At 43.4% G+C, this 20,378-nt stretch overlaps 1 protein-coding gene and 1 pseudogene across 1 annotated transcript in view; one reads left to right on the forward strand and one right to left on the reverse strand.

Moving 5' to 3' along the window:
• The window catches only part of Ccbe1 (collagen and calcium binding EGF domains 1), a 254,015-nt gene that overhangs the window by 216,423 nt on the left and 17,214 nt on the right, over window positions 1–20,378 (reverse strand). The window lies entirely within an intron of this gene.
• LOC129688211 (activated RNA polymerase II transcriptional coactivator p15-like) lies at window positions 19,390–19,790 on the forward strand (annotated as a pseudogene).

The raw sequence follows: 20,378 nt of genomic DNA on the forward strand, positions 1-20,378 counted from the left end.
AAGTTCTTATCCCAGCTGGAATTTGACCAACCAAGCACTTTTTGATGCTCTGGGAAAACTCACCCAACATTCCAGAGCCATGCGTCTCCCTCTAACATATTTCTTGGCTGATGCAGCTTTCTGCACTCGCGCTGCCTTGTGAGGCTCACCTGAATACACATGGCTCTCTACCCCATCTTAGAGGTATCTGGCCAAAGAGCTCTGAGGCAGGCAAAGGGTTCATTTTGAGTCATTCACCAGCAACAGGAACGGGTGAACTGTAAAGAAACTGAGAATGTAGCATGACAGTAGAGAGAAGCATCCAGCAAATGGGCTCAGCAGCTGTATCACAAGGGCTGTTGGGATGGTTCAAAAGGCAAAGGTGCTTGCGGCCAAACCTGACAACCTGAGTTCCATCCCCAGCACCTACATCCCAAAAGCATGTCCTGTGTTCTCCACGTGTGCACTGTACATGCATGTGAGCACATGCAAGTAAATAAATGTAATTTTTACATGTAAAGAGGAGACAGAGATAGCTTAGTGCTTAAGAGTACTTGCTGCTGCTCCAGGGGACCTTGGTCTGATCAATGGTGGCTCACAAACATCTATATGTCCAGCCCCAGGGAGTGCCTTGCCTGACCTCCACGGGCACCACACATACAAAATACCTATACACATAAAAAATAAAAATAAAGATTGTAAAGAAGCCCAATTTGCTGAAGAGTTTATCACGGTCAGATTGGTTCCAGGCTACAGTCAGCCACTGAAATCCGGACATAGGACGGACTTCGCAGCAGCCCAGCGTGTGGTGGGTTGACTCTCTTCTCTTTCTCCAAAGGCATAAACAAAGCAGTCAAACCCAGGTTACGGAAAGGGAGGGACTAGGGTTTTCCACACTTCCCATCATGTTGAGTCCTCCGAGCAGCATAATACATAGAGACAAGCTGAGGGGCTGGCGGACAGAGAGGGCTTTCCTGCAAGTGGCCAGAAGTGAGCATGACTCAGAATCAAAACTCTGCATTTCTGGGTGGAAAATGGCCATGCCTCTTCAGGTTAGAATGTTACCCAGAAGGCATGCCCAGTGCTGGTTCACTTTTGTAAGTGATTATGTTGCCAATCAGCCATGGAGTGAAATCCAGCTTTCTCTGCTCTGCTAGTTTCCTTCTGAGCACAAAGAACCCTAAACATGGCTCAGCACACCTTAGCAAGACTCAGTCCCAAAATGGAGGGTAGTTGGCAGGGACTGAGTTTATGCTGCTGCTATCATCATCGTCGTCATAGTCATCATCATCATCATCATCATTAAAGATTTTACTTTAATTATGCATGTGGGGGGGGAGGGGGAAGGCATGTGTGCATGAGTACAGGTGCACTTGGAGTCCGGAAGAGCGCATCAGTTTCCCTGGAGCTGGAGTTACAGGCAGTTGTCAGATGCCTGACCTTGGTAAGAACAAGGCTCTTAACAACGGAGCCATCTCTGCAGACCTTGTTCTTTTAAAACGTGAGGTCTATAACGCAGAATAAAATGCTATAATCCCCTTAACAAGCTTGGGTCTGCAAAATACTTTGTTGTAGGATAAAAGAGAGGAGAGACAGTTACTTCTTTGAAATCATGTAGAGCTCATCCCTGACTCAGAACCAAGTAAGAAAAGACGGTTTAAAATAAAAGAGCAATCTCTGCCCAGTACAGTTGGATACCAGCCAGTTCTGAGCGTGCTTTTAGAAGGACTGTCCCATAGAGCAGCATTGTCGTCTTCTAATGACCTCACTTTGCAGCAAGTCAGCTATGGTCTGAAACACTCAAGTAAGTTTGTGACAGGAGCCTTGACAAAGCCTTCTCACTGGTGTTCCACCATTTCCTTCCTTTCTCTCGAGGAGGGCACTATTCTTCCCTCCTTCACCACAGAGCTGGCACATGTCCCGCCTGTCCCTGGGGGTCCAGAGAGAGCCTCAGAAGGCCTTTCTATGAATCCAGACCACAGCTTTCCTTCCAGGAAGCAGAGGGACATCAAACACTTTAGGCCTAAAAATGAGCTCGTTTAATCTGTTTTAATCCCACTTAACGATACCAGTGCATTCGACGAAAGCTCATCACTGACTATACAGAAAACACAAATTATGATGTTCCAGGATTTCTGCTAAAGCAGTCTGTCCAGTGCCAGAGAGAGGGGCCCGTGAGCTTGCTGCAGGTTCTGCTGATTTTTCTCTCCCAACAATGCTGTGAGAGGTTAGCGCTGCTGTTTCCACTTCATGGGTAAGCTCAGGAGTGGGATGACAAAACCCAAGGTCAACCAGTAAGCCGCCAGTTCCACTGCACACCAGGCAGCACTAGGACCCCAACGGGATAAAAGAGCCCAGGTCAACAACAGGGTTAAAGAGAAAATTCACAAATACTCTCTTGTTTTAAATTGGTCTAAGATTTGATTTTGAAGTATAATAAAAGTTCATATATTAGTTACAAATAGTGATCACTCTGAGGAGGAGAAAATCCCATCAAATGCAGCTTATGTGATGACTGCATGTTGTTACAAAGCATAAAAGTACATATAAATAGATACGCCGAAAGCAAAACTTCAGGCTCAATGAGGAATAGTAATTAATACAACTGAGTCTACAAACATAAAGCATGACTCTGTGAATATTGCTAAAATAACCACTAAAGAGCATAATGCTTTGTTAACATAATGCTTATTGTTAAACATTGTGACAAAGCATTATGCTCTTTAGTGGTTATTTTAGCAATATTCACAGAGTCATGCTTTATCAATGTTTAGCAATAAGCTACAAAGTAGGCATTACAACTGTTGACAAGAAGTGTTACACATTTTACTCTGTGGAAGATATCCTAATAGTTACTGCATTTCTGTGATGACCAAAAGCAACTTGGGGAGAATATGACTTGTTTTTTTGTTTATTGTTTCTTTTTGTTTTTGATCTTCTACTGTATGTTCTATCATCAAGGGAAATCAGGAACCAAAACAGAAACCACAGAAGAGTGCTACTTACCTGCTTGCTCCCCATGGTTTACTCAGCCTCCTTTTTTATAGAACCCAGAACGACCTGCTGCCCACAATGGTCTGGGCTGGGCCCTCCCACATCAATCATTCCTCAATAAAATGTCCAAAAGATACACCCACAGGCTAACCTGAGCCAGGTAACTCCTTAATTGAGGTTACTTCTTCCCAGGTGGCTAGTTTATGCCAAATTGAAAAAACAAAAAAAACAAAAAACACAGAACAGTGGCTAAGGGACGACTAGATAAACAATACTGAGAAAAACAGCTTGGAGTATTCAATTTTTTTTTTTTTAATTTTACTGACAGGATAAACAACGGAGAATGGAGTTGTTCTGAATATTCAGTAAGTTTAAAATTTTTCTTTTCACCATTAGTTATTTCTTCTGGTCAATCTAATATAAAGCCATATTTTGTAAAAGTGAATAAATAAATAAAAGCCTACTGAGAGTGTTTTGTCTGGGCATGTGCAGAAGGGTGTCAGCAATGCACCACTATGGGAAGAGGATCCAAAGGAAATCTGCCAGCAATAACCTAGTCATGTGACCCTGGCCAGCTTCTCTCCCTGTTTCTGCTCCTGCATCTTCACCTGGCCCCCAGGAGCTGGCTGTCTTCTGGTTTTAAATTTCTGTTCACAGTTCTACGCCATGGTTGTGGCTGTAGCATGGCTGTCCCCTGTTCAACAGGGAAATCCAAAGAAAGTCTGAGGCATGCGTGAGCACAATCACTCTCTTCCCCAAGCTCTGCCAAACAGCTCACTGGCCAGGAGTGAAAATTGAGAGGTAAAAGCCACACTGCTGAGAAGAGAACAAGCAAGCACCATGACTAGCTAGGAGGCAGATTTTGAAAAAACAATTTGAATGGGGTTTCCTCTGAGGATTTTCAACGAAAGGCCAGACAGCAAATCTTTCAGGTTTTATGGCTACGAAGTCTCTGGTGTAATAACTTAGCCATCACCATGGGAGAGCACCCCCACAGACAGTAAAGGAATGCAGCGATGTGACTGTGCTCAAAAAACCTCTATGTAAAAATGGGCATGGCCAGGCCCAAACGATGAGCTAGCTTTGGGAGCTCTTTGGAGGGGGAGTCCTTGCACACAGAACTGCTGACAGGAAGCTGATGGAGCTGCAGAGCCCACTGACAGCAGCTGTTGGCCAAGTCCACCTCCACTGAAATACCCTGGTCTCTTGGGATATACTAGTGAGTTCTATCCACCATGCGCCCAGCATGAAAGCTCTGAGAGTAACACAACACTGCACACAAAGCAAAGAAAGCACCACCCTGACTTCCCACACAGCCCGAGACAAGCTTCGGGGTTTGTACGTGCTCGGACGTGCTCTGGCCATTTATTCCAAATGTTGTTTATATTGCGAACATGATAAGCAGGGTTACCTGGGGCACGGGTCAGGAAGGGAGTCGGGCAGAGAAGATATTTTAGATAGGACTTCTACTTGTCAGTCCTTCAAAAGGCTAATGACTGTTCCCCAAGGCAAGTACTTGCACACTATAATTTTACAATTAGTCTGTGAATGGGCAGATCTACTTCTGGTCAATCAGATTAAAGAGCGCCCATTTTTGAAGGATGGGGTAGGATTTCTGGCACAGGAGTTAGCGGACATTCCCTACACCTAAAGAATAAAGGAATATTGTATTTTCTACTATGTATAAACATAGGAGCTGCCTCTTTAGAGCTGTAGAAAGTACCCATGGTTGGGTCTCACTTCACTCGAGAATGGCGTCAGTGTTTTGAGTTATATTAAATTTTAGAAGCACAAATGACCACCTGAACACTACCTTATTTTCTTGCGTATTTGGTAATTGCTGGTATACAATATATTTTAAATGGAAGGAGGTTAATTTGCTTCCTGGCAGCCAGTGCTTTAAATTGGCCTAAGGAATTTAAGAACACAACGGCTCTAAGCATATGAATTCCAGGTCATTGGCTTTAGTTTTTTGATGGGCAAGAACAGCAGCTGAGCCTAATTATGTCCATATGTATCTAGTGGGCAATTATTTGACTAATTGATCTAAGTGAGCAGCATTTTAGTGATGAGCTGCAAACACAAGGCTTATTATATTGTTTAAGAAAAAAAGTTTCTAATAAACCAAATTCTTTTTTTGCAGGCTCCCTCTCTAGAAACTGTTCAATGTTACTTTATTAAAACACAAACAAATTTTGGTTGCAGAGAAAAGGCCAAAATATCTATCAGGATGCTGCAGCATCCAAAGGACCATGGACTGTCATCTCATTGGCTGAGAGATTCCAGAAGTGAGAAAGTTATCACCACTGTAAAAATGGATAGGGGCTTTTAAGTAGTTGCCTCTTAATAGTGGCTTCATAGACTGCCCACACATACACAGTCAATGGAATATGTACATGTCATAGGCCCAAATGTCTCCACTGCTAATCTTATACAGCATAAGGTTCTACCTATAAATCCTTTGTTTAAAAAAAAAACTACCCATATGATGCATTAACTTAGTATTCTGTGACTTTGCAGAAGGTGAAATTGTAAGCATTTTCTAACAGAATACAGTTTCCTTCAGGGTCATTTGTGGGTAGAATCATATCACCTGCAGATAGGGATACTATGACTTCCTTCTTTCCTGTTTGTGTCCCCTTCACCTCCTCCACTTGTCTTATTGCAATAACAAAGGTTTCAGGTACTTTGAAAGCTCAAGTCAGGCTAAATCCCAGCCTGGAAGGAGGAGGTAGGCACAAAGTCTCCTAGCTGAAGAGCCACAGGTAACCAGAGAGGAAGAGTTAGCTTTCCGTAGGGCCAGAACAGAATCCAGTCAATGGCACAAGTCCAGGAGTACATAGTCAGCACTAATGGGACCTGATGTATGAAAGAAGGAAAGAAAGAAAGAAAGAAAGAAAGAAAGAAAGAAAGAAAGAAAGAAAGGAAGGAAGGAAGGAAGGAAGGAAGGAAGGAAGGAAGGAAGGAAGGAAGGAAGGAAAGAAGAAGGACACAAAGTTGGGTTGGTATAGAATAGTGGAGGTAGATCTAGGGAGGACATAGGTATGGATATAATTAAAATACAATGTGTGAAATTCTCAAATTATAAAAACATTAAAGATAATCTCCAAATTTTATTTTAAACTTTATTATTAAAAAATTTGCAAATAAAAAAATCTGCTGGTTTATGATCTGAAGAAGGTGAACAGCATGAAGGTAGCACTGAGCACTTCCAGTTACTGTGAGGGCTGAGTGAATTAGATGTGCAGGTACTGCTCAGTAAGCAGTACCTGGGCCGTGAGCACTCAGTGATTGTTACTGGAGTCCATTAGCTTTCTTGTGCCGTTGAAACAGGACTCTGGGCTGTATCATCAGAAAGGCTTGGCCATTTACATCTCAGTCAGCACCATATTGGTGCCCGTCTCTCTAAAGATAATAGTCTTTTAAAATGAGTGAGATAAGGAGTTCAAGCCCCTGCATGCTATGTGTTTTCTGAGGGCCTTCCACCTACATCAGAGATGCAGGGTCCTGAAATAAGAACTGGAAGTGCTCTAAAATAAATAGTGTGAAGCTCAATATAAACAGTGTGGATTATGTTGCTGGAAAAAGTATATAAGGAAATGAGATTTCCCACCCTGGAGTTGGAACACATTCCATCAATGCTCTTTATTTGTAAATGAGGAGGATATAGTCTCATAATTTACATGAAGCAATTTGGATATGAAAATCTAGGACAGGCATTGATACTTCTAAAAGCACAAATGGCTTATGTTGCATTCACACTGTCTTAAAAGAAAATTAGGAAGAAAAGGGTTTATTCCAGTTACGGTTCCACATCACCATCCATCATCAAGGAAGTTAAGGCAGGAATTCAGGACAGGAAGCTGGAGGCAGGAACTGAAGCAGAGCCATAGAGGAATGCTCACTGGTTTACTGAGCCTGCTTTCTGTCACAACTCAGGACCACCTGCCCATAGGTGGTACTAATCACCATCCCGATGGGCTGGGCCCTCCCACATTAATCATTAATCAAGAAAATACCCCAGAGGCAATCTCAATGGATTTCCTCAACTGAGATTCCTTTTCCCAGATAATAACTCTAGTTTTTGTCAAGTTGACAAATAAATAAATAAATAAATAGATAGATATAACACACACAGTGATTAATTCTTAGACATGCTACTTATACCTTCACTCCAACACCAGAAGATGGAGAGGTAGGCAGGTATAAACCTGTTTCTACCTGTTCCCACAACTCCAAAGTGGTTGCAAGAACTTACTTGATTGAAGACTTAGCCATTTGCCTTGAAACAAAATCTCTCAAGACTCCCTAATGTAGTTGCAGAAAGGAGAGCCATGCCAAAGATGTATCTGGCTGAAGAATCAGATTTCTAGAACACAACTTGGCTATGCCACAAAGCCCAGGAGCATATAGCTGCTTTGGCGGGAGCAGGGAAGAGAGATAAAGTCCACACTTAGCTGGCTAAAGTAAAAAGTTTGCCCACTACCACCAAGCTGGATGATCAGATAAACAGAGCAAAGCCTCCTGGGAATTGGTTCAGGCAGAGTTGGTTCAGGCATGAAATAAAGAGGGTCACATAGGCGGAGCAGAGCACAGACACTCCTCCCAGTTCTACATATCTTTGTCTCTTTATCCCTAGGTCCTCTGCAAAAATGGCTTCTCATTAGCTGTACCCTTAAAGCAGGCCACTGAAGAAGTGTATGAGCTTACAACAGCCCATAAGTGTTGTCCAGATGGCCTCTCAATGGCTCCTTCAGAACTCAGGACCTCTGTGTACAATTATGCAGCTTTTTCCTCATCAGGGACACAACCAAGATGTGTGCACAAAGGACATCTACATATAGTATGCTCTGCTTAAGATCAGCTGAGAGGATGCTTTTCTTGATCCAAATAAGAGTACCATTGGTCCAGCTACATTCTCGAGGACATGAGCCTTTCTCAAATTCAAAAGGTATACAACTAAGTAGCTCAAAGATCATTTAGTCCAACCCATAAATTATAAAAGAAAAAGTAAATGTTCCATGCGCACATGCATGTGTTTGGTTTCCTCTGTCTACTTGCGTGCAACGTCAGAAGCTGCTGTTAGGTATGTCTTAATTGCTGGCCACTTATTTCTTGAGGCAGAAGAAATGTGGTAGTTTGAATGAAACTGGCTCCCATAGGTTCACGTTTGAATCCTTGATCCCCGGTTGATGGAACTGTTCGGGAAGAATTAGGAGGCATGCCCTTTTTTGAGAAGGTGTGTCAGTGAGGGGCAGCCTTTGATGTTTCAAAAGATTCACACTTTCGCCAGTTATCTCTTTCTGCCTCCTACTTGTGGACCAAAATGTAAGCTCTCAGTTGCATCTGCCACCATGTCTTGACTCTGCTGTCGTGAAACCCTCTGAAAGCATAAGCCAAATCCAACGCTTTCTTTCATAAGTTGCCATGGTCCTCGAGCTTGCGTATCAAACAATTTACCAACTAAGCTGCTACTCTGGCCCGTAAATGCTCTTTCAGTAGACAAGCAGCACTAAATGTTGAACTTGGGGTGGTATGCATGTGAGGCAAGCATGCTGCCACTGAGTTATTTCCCTTTGAGTTTTGATGCAAGCATCGCTCAGTTGCTCAGACTAACTTAGACTTTCTGTGCAGCCCAGGCAGACCTCCTACTAGGTATTCTCCTGTCTCTGTTTCCTGAATTGCTGGTGTTATCAACCCTGGCTTAATTTCTTATGGAACTCAAATTGCTCCATTTTATACCGGAATCAGTCTTGTTTCCCAAGGGAAACAGATGTCTCCTAATACTTCATTCTCAGTAGATGGTAATTCCTAGACATTCCAATTCCTAGATATCAACTTTAATTGCTCTTCTCAGAACATTCCACTTGTGATATTCTGGGTATATCTGTACATAGGGCAAAGGCTTGTTGAGCCTAACTTACACATCTTATGCACAAACTATTTGAACCATGATGCACAAATATGTGTGTGTGCTCAGCCTTGACATTTCAGTCTATGCTCTCTCGACGCTTCCTTCAGAATAACACATGTACAGCACTGTCCGCTCAACTCAAACACTCCATCTCTGCTTTCTGCTTCTAATGAGTAAATGAAACTCCAACACAATTGCCCTTTTAAGATGATATGAGGTCACCCAAGAATACTTCTTGAATTATTCAGAAATTTATTCACAGAAGTAATTAGCTGCGGCAATCCTCTTATACTGGAGTAACTTCATAATTCCATGGCCAAAAGGTCAACCACAGATTTACAAATGCCCTTTTTGTCCAGACATCCCACCACAGAGCAGACTTTGGGGTGAAGGGGAAAATATAAATAAATACAACTTTGCAAAATATTTCCCGATGTGACTACTCAATGACCATGGATTGGGTTTTGTTTGGTTTTTTGGTTTTTTTTTTTTTTTCCTCTTAATGTGTATTTTTCTCCTTGACCAAAGCTATTTTCCCTGGAGATGTTCCAACAATATACTGTTAAACATACCCCTATTGTGGAATTCATCTAGGAAATTTTGCAACTTAAGAAAACATCTCAGACATCTAACAGACGCCTCCGTAGGCCTGCAGACTGGAGACCAAAAGCATACAGTAAATATTTCTTGGTGAAACTCAAAAAGAGTTGACGATTTGTACAACCAAGGATATTTGTAATGACTCACTAGAGACATCAGGGTTCTGTTCACATGCATTTGGTTTGGAGGTTAAGGATCCAGAGACTCAAGTGTACACAGAGCCTGACTCAAAAGTAGAGGCTCAATAAATATTTGTTGAACAAACGAAAGCTTCAGTTAACACTCATTAACTGACTGCTCTGTTGCAAGACCTTTAACTCCTTGGAGCTTTCGTTTGGGGGCTGGGGTAGGAGGATCCCAACATTCAGGCCAGAGAGAGAGAGAGAGGATATCTCAGTAAGAGTAAGAAAGAGCTTGTTATGCAAGCATGATGGCCACACACACACACACACACAAATAAAACCTACATAAAATAATCAGGCATGGTGGAGCTTCCTTGTAATCCCAGCACTGGAAATGTTGAGGCAGGCAGATAACTAAGGCTTGCTAGCCAATCCTCTCTGAGTTCTAAGCCAAGTGAAATACCTTGTCTCAAAAACAAGATGAACAGCACTGGTCCTTGAGCTCCATTTGCACATACGTGTACATGCACACTATACATGAACTCCTTGAAGCTTCAATTTCCATAATAAAAAGTACTATAAGTCAATCCTCGTTATTCAAATAGTTATAATGTTGTTGGAAATACTAAACCATATTCACACTAGGGGAGTTAGGTAGGGTTGCTTTCAGCCTCTGCTGATAAGGTTTTCAATCCATTACCTTATTCTATGTCTCTGTTCAAAGATCTTATCTGACAGGCCTCACAGCTCCATTACTGTCAAAGTCACAGTCAACAAGGCCTATGGAGCAGATGGCCTTTTCTGTGAGTTATATCACACCTTTTCTGGGCTTAGAAATACTCCTCAGAGATTCCACACTATACTGTGGCCATTTTAAACAGTGACATCATTGACAAAAATACAAAAACATAAAAAGAATAGTACTGTGCAGACTGTGGGGAAAAAAAACCTTTTCACAATATGGTAGTTAAAAGAGAGCATTGTCTTCCTTCCCCTTTCAGCTGGAGACATGTACACAGGGATATTCAAACCACTCACTGCTACTACACACATGTCCCAAAATAACTACACCAGGACATCAAGTGGTTACATATTAGGTTCTCCAAAGGGATGAGTTCTTAAATGTACAATTTTGGATATGATTAGTAATATACAAATAATATCAACTACACTTTAATTACCAACTATCTACTATCTCACTGCTACCAGTGGGGTACAAAAGATATCCAGATGTTTCCTCCTTTGTTGTACTAATAGTCCCTCGGGGGAGTTAAGCTTGCAATCAACTACAAACACTGCTACTGAACGTGACAGCTGCATGACGTAAAAGCTCTATAAACAAGGGCTGGAGAGTCAGTGGCTAAGAACACTGGCTGCGCTTGCAGAGGACCCATATTCAGTTCCCAACATCCACGACATGGCTCAAAAGCATCATAACACTAGTTTCAGGGGACCTGATGCCATTTCCCGGCCTTCTTAGGCAGCGGGCACCCACCTAGTCCATGTGTGGGCATGCAGGCAAGCATGCATATGAAACAAAAAATAATTTCAGAAGCTCTAGATATACATAACAGATACCACTAGCATGTTATGTGGGGCCATAAGTAAGCTGAAGGGCAGTGGGGAAGAAGAGAAGAGGTCTAATTCGTGAGGCTCTGAAGTAATAGGTAATCAGCTTCATAGATACGCTGCAAGATGAGAAGTCGGGGGCCAAGACCTAGAATGCAAAGTGGACAGGTGCCGGGAGCAGGAGGAAGTGTGCTAGGTGACGGAAGGTGCCGAGCTTTGGCATTGTCTCTGGCCATGTGGCTGTTAGCACAACATACTATAAACCAAACGACTTGTACATTCCTGGAATTTGGGTATCTCAGTAGTGGCGACTACAAGTTCAACATCACAGTGGCAGCATGGTGAGGTTCTGGTGAGGGTCTTCTGGTTTTCAGTCTTCTCACAGGAAAGGACGATAAGAACGATAGCTTTCTAGGGTGCACTTGTGAGGACATTCACTAACCAAACTCGTGAGGGTGAAGCCTTGATCATTTCCCCAAATCAGGTCTACTCACACCATCACGTTACAGACCGTTCCACCTCCTGAACTTGGAACATATACTCAGAACTTAGCAGGGGCTCCTGAAGCAGCAAGGGACCCGAACAGCCCCTCTGCATCAGCCAGCTGAGATGAAATAAACAGAAACAGAGGTGAGCACAGCCAAAATAGGAAGAGACTCACTCTTATACCCTGAGCATTAGCTGTCCCCCAAGACCCCTCTAGCTTGTGACCCTACAAAGACTAGGCACAATCAGGTTGTAAAGTGAATAGACGACAGAAAGTTCATAAACAACGCCTCAACCTGAACGCACCAGCCACCTCCACACCAGTCCTTTATATCAGACTGCCACATTTAAGACCTTCATCCTGTTTAGGAGCTACTGATCCCTTGACTGAGCCGAGAAGTCAAAGGTGTTAGCTGATGAAGAAGCAAGCGCAGACTAGCAAGCACGTGGAGTAAGGTCGGTGTCTTGGTTACTTTTCTACTGCTGTGATAAGACAGCATGGCCAAGGCAACTTATAGAAGAGCTTATCTGTGGCTTACAGTTTCGAGGGTGATTCCATGACTGTCATGGTGGGCATCATGGCAGCAGGTAGTCATAGTGCTGAAGCACTAGCTGAGTGAACACATCTCGACCTACAGGTGTGAGGCAGAGAGAGCTGACTGGGAATGGAATGGGCTTTTGAAACCTCAAACCCCACTCCCAGTGACAAACCTCCTCCCAAAAGGCCATACCTCCTAATCCTTCCCAAATGACTCTACCCACTGACAACTAAGTGTTCAAATATATGAGCCTACAGAAGCCACTGTCATTCAAACCAACACAACTGGCCTGCTTGCGTACTCGCAAGTACTGCTGGTTTCCTCGAAGCAGCTGTATTTCCTTCCCTAAGGCCAGAAACAAAAGGCAGCCTTGACTCAGATACGTCATGCTATAGCTTTCCACTTATGTCCCCTGTCCTCGTCAGTATGGCGTGTTCACCAAGGCCAAAGCAACCGCTGGAATCTTCTGCAAACCAAGGTCTGCTCTCAGAGGCCTGCCCTCTGCTACCCACCACGATCAGCCAGAATACTCTGCTGAGACAGAGACTTAGACCTAGGGCACAGACAAACACAGGCTACAGGCTTCAGGTGACAGAGAAGGTTCAACTCCACGGTATTTCAACTGCAGCTTCTCTTGTTGATGGCCTCTTTGTGTACATGATTAAAGGCCCAGTTAGTTACTGGCACCTGAAATGCTAGACTAGATACCATGACAAAGACCTGGCAAGCATTTTCTTTATTCCATATTTACTGTTAGATAATCACTCCTGGGCTTGGTAGAGGGAGCAGTATAATGTGAAACTGCAAAATAAGAGTAAAGCACACGCTCTGGATCACCGACTCTCATTTCCTAGATCCAGTTGAGATATCTCTGTGTTCATGAAAACAGCATTGCTGTGTGTATAACAGGAAAGTGTGCTCTACCTCAGAAAGCAAAAGAAAAGCTAACAGCGTCTAGTGTCAGGAAGCATTAAACTCCAGAGTGGCAGTGTTTATAGATCTGAGTCGATGCATAAACCTGAGGCCAGCTTCTTGCTGATTAAGTGTTTCCCACCAAAAAGCAGTTTGCTCACCAGGCAGCAGACCACGTGTGTGAAGGGAACATCTGTCTTTCTGTCTATTGCTATCAGCTGAGGACCTTGGCTTTCACCAAGCAGGGAGCATTGTGGGAGCCCAGCTCATCTATCCATAAGCCAGTGTGGGTGGGATATATCCTCTGCAAAACAGTTATGAATAAGCTGGGGGGAGGGGACAGTCCAAAGAATAGGGAGTGAACAGCCCAGACTACCCTCAGGGAGATGGAGCACTGATGTTTTAATGGCTGACAAAAGGCACAAGCTGAGAACTAATGACATGCTGCATGAGAAAAATAGCCAGGCAGCACGACCAGCCGCTGTGATTGCTCAGGAAAGTGTCATGCTGAACATATGGAAGATACATCATCTAATGTACAAAGAGGGTTTGCTACTGGAGCTGTGTCTCCTATGATGCCACAAAGCACGTTTCTCGACTTTGGAAGCAGTATATGGTCGTGGCAGAGAAAGTAGAATCCACAGATGGATTCCTTTGGGACCCAAAGGAATGCTTTGTGAGAGCTATTTACAAAGGGTTAGGGAAACCAAGCCAGGGCATGAGATACCTTGGGGTTTGCCACACAGCAGGACATGGTTTAAGATCCCAGCCTGGGGTCAGGAGAAACAGGATGATGCTATAGGGGAGAGCTACTTGTAGTCTTCATTAGGATTTATCTCACAGTCACACTCATACCCAGTAAAGACATGGCCCACATCTCATTCAACATTTACTGTACAACCCCTGCACTGGCACAGAGCTTCCAAGAGGACCTGCTGGTCTCTTCCTAGCAAATGATCTCACCCCCACAATCCTGCATGATTTATAATCTCATAACTTCACTGGATAAAGTTTTTTATATACTTTATTATTTCTTTTACAATTTGTTCACTTTATATCCCATTTGTGCTCCCCTCCCTCTCCTCCCCATCTCACCCTCCCCCTTTTTAAGATTTATTTATTATTTACACACCATATCTTACTGTAGATGGTTATGAGCCACTATGCAGTTGCTGGGAATTGAATTCAAGACCTTTGGAAGAGCAGCAAGTGGTCTTAACCTCTGAGCCATCTCTCCAGCCCCCCCTTTCCCCTTCTTATTCCCCTCCCCTGGTCCACTGAAAAGGGGAATCCTCCTCCCCCTACTATCTGACCTAGCCAGTCAAATCTCATCAGGATTGCCTGGATCCTCTTCCTCTGTGGCCTGGCAAGGTCAGCCCCCCAGAGGGAAGTGTTCAAAGAGCAAGCAACTGAGTTCAGGTCGGAGACAGCCCCCTGCTCCCCTTACTAGGGAACCCACATGGAGACTAAGCTGCTTATGGGCTATGTCTGAGCAGGAGGTCTAGTTCCTTTCCATGCATGGTCATTGGTTGATGCATCAGTGTCTGCTGGTCCCCCAGATATTTTAGCTTTGTTGGTCTCATTGTGGAGTTCCTGACCCCTCTGGGTCCTTGTATCACCCCACACACACACACACTTCTTCCATAAGACTCCTTGCACTCTGCCCAAAGTTTGGCTGTGAGTCTCTGCATCTGCTTTGATCTTCTGCTGGGTGGAGTCTTTGAGAGGACATCAATGGTAGGCTCCTGTCCTGTTTCGTCTCTTCTGCTGCTTCTGGTGTCTATCCTGTTTACCTTCTGAATGAGAATTAAGTATTCTCCCTAGGGTCCTTCTTTTTATTGAGCTTCTTTAGGTATATAAATTTTAGTATGTTTATCCTATATTATATGGCTAATATCTGCTTATAAATGAGTATATACCACGAGTGCCTTTCTGTTTCTGGGTTACCTCACTCAGGATGATCTTTTCTAGTTCCACCCATTTGCCTGCAATTTTTATGATTTCCTTGCTTTTAATAACTGAATAGTATTCCATCGTGTGAATGTATCACAGTTTCTGTATCCATTCTTCAATTGAGAGACATCAGATTCTAGCTAGTACAAATAAAGTTGCTATGAACATAGTTGAGCAAATGTTCTTGTTGTATGGTGAAGCATCTTTTGGACATACACCAGGAGTGGTACAGTATTTTTTTTTTAATTCATTAAACTAAGGCATAAACTGGAGATGGATTTTTAAAAGCTGTGCCAAAATTTGGCTTCAAGTAGAGCTCCATGGGGGAGGGGGCAACTGAATAACTCACTTTCCTGATTAGATTGGAGGAGACTCATTAACATACCACTGAGTTTGGGAGAAGCCATCAGGGCCTGCATGCTTCAGGGGTCCAAGCTCCCAGCAGGAAGCAGTGAGGGGAGGAGGAGGAGATCTCCCAGGGAAGTGATGGGGTATAGAGTTCTTCTCAGTGGGATTTCCTGAGACTGCTGCTGCAGAAAGACCAGGAGGAGCAGGAAGAGATAAGGCTGGGAGTGGGGCCACTTTGAACAGTCTTATTATGAAGGATGAGGTTATACATGCCTGAACATGGGGATTAAGGAAAAAGAGACTGTGCTCAAAGGTATGTGTCTTCCTGACTCAAGGGTCTTGACTAGAAGTGGAGTCACCCACTTCAAACCAAACTCTCTCACAGGTGTGCCCTCCATTTCTGGATTATAGTTCATTCTAGATGTAGTCAAGTTGACAACCAGAGGTAGCCATCATGTCTCTGAGTTCAAGGCTAGCCTGGTCTACAGAGTAAATTCCAGGACAGCCAAGACTATACAGAGAAACCCTGTCTCAAAAAAACAGAAAAAAAAAAAAAAAGAATAACCATCACTCTGTGTGTGTGTGTGTGTGTGTGTGTGTGTGTGTGTGTGTGTGTCATGGAGGCCACAGGCTGTCAGATCCCCCTGGAGCTGGAGTTACATGTATTTGTGAGCCATATACCATGAGTTCTGAAATTCAGTCATCTGGAAATGCAAGTACTTCTACTCACTAAGCCATTCCTCCAGGCCTTCTGCCACTTATTTTGAGCAACAGGATGTAGTAAAAGAAAATGACGTATGCTAGTTTTTTTTTGTCTTGTTGAATTTTGAGACAGAATCTCATGTATACCAAGCTGGCCTCAAAACCCTCTTTGTAGCCAGCAATAACCTTAAACTCCTCAAGTTGTGCTTCTCTGCCAAGAGTTAAAATTACAGTCCTGTGCCACTATGCCTGGAGAACTATACTAGCTCTGACCTTGAGCGCCTCGGGCCTGGAGGGTTTCTGCCTATGAACGCTTCCATCTTGAATTCTTGAATGGTTTGTAACACCGTGAAAGGAAGTCCCACCCAGACCGATGCTGAGAGACAAGGTGGGATGGTCAGCCAGAGAAGAATGAGGCATCCTGTTGGCAGACAACACCAAATATGGCAATGAGGCCAGTTTGATCCTCCAGCCAGACAAAGACTCCTCAAGCCTGCCCAAAATGTGGACACTAGGACTGTAAGAGAATAATTACATTAAGCCATTACAGCATCCGAGGGCTGTAGATATCAGGACAAAATTCTAGTAACAATGACTGAGAAATAAGCAAACTAACTGTCAAGTCTTGCTAGAGACACATGGCTATCAATGTAGAAGCTATAAGACTTTGAGAAGGCTGATTGACAAATCCATGAGACAAAAATGAGGGTTAAAAATGGTTCCAAATTTGAGATCATATCGTACTATATGTTGCTAACACACAGCCTGGGACACAGTAAATATTCAATGTGTACATATTACTCATAACAACTATTATTTAAAAACAAAGCCAGTAAGAGTATTTTTAGCACAACCAGAATTAATGATTTATTACATGCTTCTTTGGCACTGTCCAGAAAATTTTTAACAGGCATAATCTCTATTGCTCTTACACAATATTTACACTTCTAAGGAATCTTGTGGAATTGGCAGCTACATTATAAAAAATAAGTGCTTTCCTAGAGAAAGGGGGTTTAGGATCTATAAAGTTTTGGATTTATCACAAGAGTTATTTTCTGCAGGAATTTAATAAACAACAATAGCCATAAAAATTAAACATCCCTGGGCAAATCCAGGAGTTAATCATATCCAGGTTTTGCTCAAGAGGCTTTTCGCTTTCTGCCCCCTCTATGGCTAACCTTCACTCAGCTGCACACATCTGTATCTTCATCACCCACGGCTTGTCATAAAGCACAAAATAGAAACAGGATGGTTAATAAAAACCTCGGCATTCAAATAAATTGTAGCTGGGATCAGAAGAGAGAACTCTGAAGAAACAAACAAAAGCCAATCCGTCAACTGCCCAAGCTGCACGTCATACCAGTGACCTCTCTTCCCATGAGCAGTTCCAGTACCCGTGATGAAAGCCTTGTTATCAGTGGAGCGCAAGGAAGCCGTGCTCTCTAATCTCTACCAGATCCAAATGGTAGAGGCAAGAAAATGGGCTCTGTAGGGGAAACACCCACACTATAGTCTAAGTGTGGTACTAAATGAATTCTGTGAGCTTAGATGTCTTCTTTAACTGTGACTGGTGCATTTAATACTGCTTTCACTTGGCAGTGCATACAGGAAAAAAACAAAGGAGTCACAACTGAAGCTCACAGCAGCTTTAACCTGTCTCACATAGGCAGGGGACCTCAATGCTGTCAAGGAAGGTTTGTGGTCAGTGAAGTCAGCTAAGCTTGAAGCATCTACATAGAGTGGACAGCTCCCGAAAGAAGAGCCCCTCTGTGGAGCTCAGGAAAACCACTTCTGTCTCTTGGCTCCATTTTCTTTATAATTCTCAGTGATGGCAGACATGTAGATAGACATTATTGAATTAGAGGAGATCCAAGTGACATGCAAGTGGTAAATAAGAAAAGCATCAGAAATCAGAGATCCTAGCACTCAGTAGAATGAGGCAAGAGGATCATGAGGTCCAGGCCAGGCCAAGTTATACATCAGGACCCTGTCTCCAGACAGATGGAGAAGAGAAGAGGGTAGCAGAGACAAACATACAGATAGAGACAGAGACTGAAACCAACTGAGCATGAGGAAGGATTAGACATTCTCACAATACTTCCTGGGAGTCTAACTAACCCCCTTTACCTAGCACCGTGGTTCTCAGCCTTCTTAATGCAGCAATCCTTTAATACAGTTCCTAATGACCCCCAACTAGATAACTATGTGTTTTGCTAATGTTCTGAATTGCAATGTAAATATTTTTAGAGATAGAGGTTTGCCAAAGGGGTCACGATCCACAGGCTGAGAACCACTGACCTAGTAGCTGCTTGTAGAAGAAGAGTATATCAGACCTGGGGGTAGGATAGAAGCAATTAACAGCAGAGACTGAAAAAAAAATGAAATGAAAAGCAGGGTTTCTGAAGCACTTGAAAGCAGCAAGGGGAAATAGCATGAAGGGAAGAAGAGTCGGCAGCATTTCTTTAAGACAGAGAAAGAGTGTTCCACCAAAAGCAAAGAAGCATGCCTATTCTCCCATGTCCAAGTCTGTAAAGTCAGTAGCACAGACAGCAGCAGCAATAACCATGTGCTGGACAGCACCTTAGAGCCCCTGCTCCCAGCCCAGACATCAGAATTAACCAAGTGTTCCCGGCAGGGTGTAGTCATATTCTAGAAGGTCACTGGAAGAATGGCTCCTGTGAGATTCACCGTGTCTGTGATGGGGTAATCCTTCCATTACATGTCATTCTTTTTACAGCCACATTCAGGTAAGAAGTTTCTCTTTGTTCTCAAAGAGCAGTTGTCCTTCTCAGGGGTATCACTCTGTTTTTACCATATGGCTGTGTGTAACTGATCCTTCCTCACTGAGTACTTGAAAACTCAGCACCAAATGGCCCACCCGTAGCGAGCCTATGGCTCTTCACAGCATGTGTTCTTAGCCTTGATCCTGCTCTTCCAGCATCGCTTGCCTTATTTATCTTTCCTTGTTTTTACTCCTCTTTTAACTTATGCTGTTTTACATTTGATGTGGCGCATGTCTGGAATAAATCCAAGCATAGATTTAAATCAATGAATAAGATGTGTGGCACTATGTCTTTATTTCAGAGGGTCGTCATCACACAGACGGGGACAGAACGGGCAGCAGCTCTAGACAGGAAAGAGTCTGTTATAAGCACCGAGGAAGGACAGCATCCAAACACAGTGGGGAGACAGCAGAAGCCTGGTTATATAAGCAGGGTCTCTCAAGAACAGTATGGCAGTCCGGAGCCAGCGAGTGAGCTAGCGGCTGTTGGACGGCAGGAGCAAAGCAATGCCTAAATCAAAGGAACTTGCTTCTTCAGGCTCTTCAGGTAGTGATTCTGACAGCAAAGTTGAGAAAAGTTAAAGAGGAAAAAGCAAGTTGTTCCAGATAAACCTGGGAAGCAGCAAAAGCCTGGTGAGACTTCTAGAGCTCTGGCATCTTCCAAGCAGAGGAGCAGCAGCAGAGATGACAACATGCTTCAGACTGGAAAGATGAGAGACGTCAGTGTTTGGGACTGTAAAGGAAAAGTTCTAATTGATCTTAGAGAATACTGGCTGGACTCAAGACAGTGAAATGAAACCAGGGAGGGAAAAGTATTGCTTTGGGCATGGAGCAGTGGAGCCAGCTGAAGGAACAGATCTGACACAGATGATGCGATACGAAAGCTGTGAAGTCTGAGCTGTATCTAACCTGTACTGCTGCTGTTGTTTTAATCTGTCTTTTTACACTGGCTTTTGTTTTCTAAATGTTGTTTTCCAAGCTGTTGTGTATTTGGATTGCAGAACCATTTGTAAGGTGAATACTTTTTTTTAAATGTCCGTTATTAAAATGCTCTAAGTGAAGCTAATTGTTAACTTTATTAAAGAGGATTGCTGTGTGCTCCCTACCTAGTAAAATCAGATTACAAACAAACAAACAAACAGTATGTGTAGGTATGGGTTTTGTTAAAGGACAACGAGAGGATTTCCTGTGTGGTGGGTATAGGACATCTGTTGTACATGTCAGGACTACACAATCTGCCACACGAGAGTAGAGTATAAGAACATCAGCAAACACAGAGAACAGCTGAGGCCAAGTGTGGCACATGCCTTTAATCCCAGTAGTTGGGAGGCAGAGGCTGGTGGATCTCCGAGTTCAAGGGCAGCCTGCTCTACGGAGAGAGTTCCAGAACAGCCAAGGCTACACAGAGAGGCCCTGTGTTGAAAAATAAAATGGGAGAGAGAGAGAGAGAGAGAGAGAGAGAGAGAGAGAGAGAGAGA

Source organism: Psammomys obesus, unplaced genomic scaffold, assembly GCF_907164565.1.
Source record: "Psammomys obesus unplaced genomic scaffold, mPsaObe1.curated_primary_1811, whole genome shotgun sequence".
Taxonomy (NCBI): Eukaryota; Metazoa; Chordata; class Mammalia; order Rodentia; family Muridae; genus Psammomys; species Psammomys obesus.